Source organism: Papaver somniferum, chromosome 5 (genome assembly GCF_003573695.1).
Source record: "Papaver somniferum cultivar HN1 chromosome 5, ASM357369v1, whole genome shotgun sequence".
NCBI lineage: Eukaryota > Viridiplantae > Streptophyta > Magnoliopsida > Ranunculales > Papaveraceae > Papaver > Papaver somniferum.
The window spans coordinates 31,912,190-31,918,962 of NC_039362.1; the positions used below are offsets into that span (position 1 = coordinate 31,912,190).

The 6,773-nt window shown below is 35.7% G+C and overlaps 1 pseudogene; it reads right to left on the bottom strand.

Annotated features, from left to right (window-relative positions):
• Positions 1-2,756: 2,756 nt before the first annotated feature.
• Positions 2,757-6,764, bottom strand: LOC113281311 (annotated as a pseudogene).
• Between the last annotated feature and the right edge of the window lie 9 nt (positions 6,765-6,773).

The following is a 6,773-nucleotide window of genomic DNA, read 5'->3' on the forward strand; positions in this document are numbered from 1 at the left end:
AATAAGATTCCGGCTAGAAGCATACATGTACTGTAATGTGCTTCTCCGTGGGTATCTGGTAACCATGTATGTAGAGGTATAATCGGTGATTTGACAGCATAAGCAATAAGAAAACCAAAATAGAATATTATTTCTAATGCCACAGGATATGATTGATTCGCTAATGTTTCGAAATTCAATGTTGGTTCGTTAGAAGCATATAAACCCATACCAAGAACTCCCATTAAGAGAAAAATAGAACCCCCTGCAGTGTACAAAATAAACTTTGTAGCTGAGTACAAACGCTTCTTCCCCCCCCCCCCCCCCCCACATGGATAAAAGTAGGTAAACAGGAATTAATTCTAACTCCCACATGATAAAAAAAAGTAAAAGATCTCGAGAAGAAAAAGGTCCTATTTGACCGCTGTACATTGCTAACATTAAGAAATGGAACAGTCGTGAATCCCGAGTAACTGGCCGGGCCGCTAAAGTAGCTAAAGTTGTGATGAATCCCGTCAATAAAATGGGTCCTATGGAAATTCCATCGATTCCGAGTCTCCAGTGAAAATCAAAAAATTAATCCATTTAAAATCCTGTTCTAATTGAATTAATGGATCGTCCAATTGGAAATGATAACAGAATACATAGGTCGTTAGAAGTAGTTCCAATAGGCATATAGATATAGTATACCATCGGATGACCTTATTTCCTCTATGAGGGAGAAAGAAAATGGAAAAACCCGCGAATATCGGCAAAACAACAATTATTGTTAACCAAGGAAAAAAATTCGTAGTAAAGACAAGATAAGATACACTTTGACCAGAAAACCCCCTACTCGAGAAAATAGCCTATTTCGAGCACGGGGTTTTGTCGGTAAAGATAAAAAAATGGATTCAAGTTAAGCTTTCTGGAACGTATCAATAAGCTAGACCCATGCTGCGAGTTGTCTCATGCCATAAATAAACTCGGACACTCAAGAAATCTGTTGGACAAGCGGATTCACATCTCTTACAACCCACACAGTCTTCTGTTCTTGGAGCAGAAGCTATTTGCTTAGCTTTACATCCGTCCCAAGGTATCATTTCTAATACATCTGTGGGGCAGGCTCGTACACATTGAGTGCACCCTATGCATGTATCATAAATCTTTACTGAATGTGACATTGGATCTATCCACTTTTTGAACATCATAAATTTTCGATCTAGTAAAAAAACGGAATCATATATTGTAGACACCAGACGAATCAATAATTAACCAAAATTGTTTTCTAAAAAATTAACTTCTATATTTGGTCAGGAGAGAGGGCCAAGATACTTTGATTTATTACTCTTTAGCAAACATAGTCGCTTCTGTCGTATATAATATTAATTTGCATTGATAAATATTTTATTCGTTATTTGTATGATTAACACATTAATCTAATTACCATTATTTATTCAACAAATTCGATTGATTGATACGAATTGATTTTTGTTACGATAAATGGACGAAACAATAGCTGGCCCAATAGCTGCTTCAGCGGCTGCAATAGCTATAACAAAAATGGAAAAAATGTCTCCTTTTAATTGACGACTATCAAATAAATCAGAAAATGTTACGAAATTCATATTAACTGCATTCAATATAAGCTCAAGACACATAAGTGCTCTAACCATATTTCGACTTGTGATCAATCCATAAATACCAATAGAAAATAAATAGGCACTCAAAACAAGTTCATGTTCAAGCAGCATTAACCAAACCCTCCTCAATCTGAATTTCTTTAATTTCAATATGAACAACAATTCAACCTTAACGAATTTGGTTGACTCGAATCTAACAAGTACAGAACTAAGGAAGATATTGTTAATAGATTGAACTAAAAGAAAAAATTTACATTTTATACCTGAAAAATCTGACCATGGAATTGAAGGAAAATGGATAGGCTAAGCCAGAACAAAATAATTCTTTTTTCTCGGTATTTAATTTATTACTGACGAGCCATAGCAATTGCACCTATCAAAGAAACTAAAAGAATTATAGAAATAAGCTCAAAAGGAAGAAAAAAATCAGTTGATAAATGAATCCCGATTTGTTGACCTTTATTTATCAAATCTTGCTCCAAAATCTGGTTTGATCTTGTAGTCCAAATAACCCCGTACCATGACGTATCTGGAATAGTAGTTATTAGTGAAACAAAAATACTTGTACAAACCAGTGAAGTTACCCCATCCCCAACAGTCCAAAGACTGAAATCATTGTAATATTCTGAGTCGTTCATGAACATAACAGCGAATATAATTAAGACATTTATGGCTCCCACATAAATAAGGAGTTGTGCAGCAGCTACAAAATGGGAATTCGATGGAATATGAAATAAGGATATACAAACAAGAACCAATCCCAATGAAAAGGCAGAAAAATAGGATTAGTAAGTAATACCACTCCTAGACCTCCTACTATAAGACCCAATCCCAAAAAAACTAAAAGAAAATCATGTATTGGTCCAGTTAAATCCATTATATGTAAAATAAGAGATAAATAAGTCGAAATGTTTCATAATCTTATTGACTAGACCAGAAAAAGAAGTTACCCTATTTTTATGATAAGTTACTTATTTAATTTAATCCTATACGGGGTGTGGGTTGATGTAGATAGATTAATTCATTCCATTTCTCTATCCGATTGCTTATTATAGAAATTCTCGCGAATAGTAAGCCGTGATTCTCGCAAATCACCAATCAATAAGAGCGCGTTTTTTTTTAGTTATTAACCGAACAAAATAAAGAAGCTCCGCTCCTTTAGATTAAAACGGAATCTTAGTAATCGGTAATAGTTCTTGAATCAAGGAGTTTACCCGTGGCTTTTTTTATTTGAGTAGAATTCATAATGGTTCGAATCGTGTAATCTCCAATTACTGTCATTGGTAACCGACCCAAAGCAATTTGATTATAATTCAATTCGTGACGATCATATGTAGAAAGTTCATATTCTTCAGTCATTGATAAACAGTTTGTTGGACAATACTCGACGCCCCACAAAAAATACAGATTCCAAAATCAATACTATAGTTAAGCAATCGCTTTTTTCGAATATCCGTTTCCAATTTCCAATCAACTACGGGCAGATCTATAGGGCATACACGAACACATACTTCACAAGCAATGCATTTATCAAATTCAAAGTGGATTCGACCGCGGAAACGCTCTGATGTGATCAATTTTTCATAAGGATATTGAATAGTTACGGGTAAACGATTCGTGTGGGATAAGGTAATCATGAAACTTTGACCAATATATCTTGCAGCTCTTACTGTTTGTTGACCATAATTAATGAACCCAGTTACCATAGGGAGCATATCGTGAATATCTATGAATAATTTTAAGTTTCTTTCTCTTGTTTGAGAGAAGTTCTAAATAGAGAATAGAATATCGTATGCTCTTAGAGTGAAAAGAGTTGGAAAGAAGTTGTCAATAATAGATTCCCTAGAGAAATAGGTAAAAGAAACTTCCACCCAAGATTTAATAGTTGATCCATTCTCATCCTAGGTAAAGTCCATCTTGTTGTAATAGGAATGAACAGGAACAAAAAGCTTTAGCTAATGTAATAAAAATACCAATTGTCATTCCAAAAACTCCACCCACTTCAGAAATTTCGAAATGAGGAAGAAATATGTACGGAAGAGAAAGATTCCCAACCCCCTAAATAAAGAACTGTTACAAATGAATAGTAGATTTAGATAGGAAGCAACATAAAATAAACCAAATTTTATACCTGAATATTCGGTTTGATAACCTGCTACTAATTCTTCTTCGGCTTCTGGTAAATCAAAGGGTAACCTCTCACATTCTGCTAGGGAAGAAATTACAAAAACTGCAAAACCTATAGGTTGACGCCACAGATTCCACCCCCAAAAACCATATTTTGACTGCGCCTCAACTATATCAACTGTACTTGAACTGTTAGATAATTATAGTAGGTGATAACATCACTGCTTCCATCGCTATTGCAGAACCGTACATGAGACTTCAGCCTCATACGGCTCCTCGATGGCCTTAACTAAATCTAAGGACTGGTTCGGTATTATCTCGATATGTGTTAGATAGAATCAAGATGTATCGAGGAGTCACAAATTAAACCAATGCAATTCCGTCTGCTATAATAGAAAAAAGGGTGCTTCCGAATTGATCTTATCCTTTATAATTTAAGTTTGTCTTTATTCAGTAATAACTTAATCCTTGAATAAAATACTCGTTGTCTAAGTAGGCATTTCAACCTATTTATTTCGTTCCTATTCTTCTTTCTAAGAAAAGTAAAAGTGGGCTCAAAAAAAAAGGATTACTTCGTTCCTGATAATTATTTATTTCACCTGTGGATAGGACCATACTCGGGATCGGGATCGTGGGGAAGTACTACTTTATCGTTTCTACCAACTTAAAGCCCCATTATGATTCCGTTTATGCAGAAATACCTTTTTTGGTAACTTACATTATCTCCGTTACTAATCCTTTGTGTATTTTGGTGTTCCTAACCGTCCACTCATTTTTGCTCGATCCCCGGTATGGTAATACATACAATATAATAGAATAGTTAAAACAAAACTCTAGCCAGTTGATCTTTTCTACCCGCTTCAAACCGTGATGACTAATCAACCAACCTTGGGGTAATTTCTCTTTTTTTGCTTAACTCTTGTACATAGGGAATGAGTCTCAACCTTTTTACAGCTAATTTAGAAGCTGTTTTGTTTCACTCATATAACTATCTGGTTTAGGTCATCACCCCGAATGACGAATAAAAAAACGAGGATCTCTATTCACTCCATTCAACTTCTTTCCTAGAAAAAATTAGGTAAAAGTTCATGCCCCAACGAATCGCACGTAGAGATATTGATAACACACATGGAGTTAATGGTATTTCATAACTAATCGATTGAGCAGCAGCTCGTAGACCACCCAAAAAAGAATATTTATTATTTGACCCATATCCTGACATAAGAAGTCCAATAGGAGCAATACTTGAAATAGAAATCCATAAAAAAACACCTATACTGAGATCAGCTAAAACAAGACGATATCCAAAAGGAATTACTGAATAACTTAGTAAAATGGATATGACTGCTATAGAGGGTCCGAGACTGAATAAAAGAATATCCCCTCTAGATGGGAGAAGATCCTCTTTAAAAAGTAATTTTGTCCCGTCTGCTAGAGCTTGAAGAATTCCCAAAGGACCCGCGTATTCGGGTCCAATACGTTGTTGTACCCCCGCAGATATTTTTCTTTCTAACCACACAATAACTAGTATTCCTATCGTGATTCCCAATACAGGAGTAAAAATAGGGACAAGCAACCATATAAGACCATAGACCCCCTTTAAGGATTCCAATCTGAAAAAAGAATTGATAGCCTGTAATTCTGTCGTATCAATTATCATATTAACGATCAACTTCTCCCATAATGATATCTATACTACCTAGTATCGTCATAATATCCGCCAATTTCATTCTTTTAACTAACTGAGGAAGAATTTGCAAATTGATAAAACCCGGAGGACGAATTTTCCATCTCCAAGGAAAAGCACTATGATCCCCTATCAGAAAAATTCCCAATTCCCCCTTTGGGGCTTCTACTCTCACATAAAGTTCTTGTTTTGACAATTCAAAAGTGGGAGATGTTTTTTTACTAATAAATCTATAGTCAAAATCATTCCAGTCAGAATCCCCTGCTTTATCAAAGCGTCGGGCTTCTAAATTTTCATAGGGCCCTCCCGGAATTCCTTCCAAAGCTTGTTGAATTATTTTTATGGATTCTGTCATTTCACCGATTCGGACTAAGTAACGGGCTAATGAATCCCCTTCTTTTTGCCATTGTACTTCCCAGTCAAACTCGTCGTAACACTCATAATGATCGACTTTCCGAAGATCCCATTGTATTCCGGAAGCTCGTAGCATTGGCCCTGATAAACCCCAATTTATTGCCTCCTCTCCACCAACAACGCCTACCCCCTCAACGCGTTCTAAAAAAATAGGATTTCGCGTAATAAGCTTTTGATATTCAGCAACCCCGGTTAAAAAATAATCGCAGAAATCTAAACATTTATCTATCCAGCCATGAGGTAGATCAGCAGCTACTCCTCCGATACGAAAATAATTATGCATCATTCGCATACCTGTGGCAGCTTCAAATAGATCATATATCAATTCTCTCTCTCTGAAAATAGAAGAAAGGAGTCTGCGCACCTATATCCGCCATAAAAGGGCCAAGCCATAATAAATGAGAGGCTATACGACTCAGTTCCAACATAATTACTCTGATATAACGGGCTCTTTTAGGAACTTGAATATTTCCTAACTGTTCTGGTCCATTTACCGTTATTGCCTCGGTAAACATAGTAGCTAAATAATCCCAACGCGTTACATAAGGCAGATATTGTATAATTGTTCGGTTTTCCGCTATTTTTTCCATCCCTCTGTGTAAATAACCCAATATAGGTTCACAGTCAATAACGTCTTCACCATCTAGAGTAATGATGAGTCGAAGAACGCCATGCATCGATGGGTGGTGAGGACCCATATTGACTATCATGAGGTCTTTTCTTGTAGCTGATACAGTCATATTTTTTCCCCGATTCATTATTCCATGAATTGCTGAAAACGAAACAAAGTTCATAAAAATTCAAGATCTAATAAATCAAATAATTCAAACTAAAGCTTCAAATTAACTTAACTAGTCTTTGGCTCCCGAATATCCAACCGACCAATTAATTCTTTATAACGTATTCTATTTTTTTTTACAAATAAGCCAGCAACCGTTGCCAAT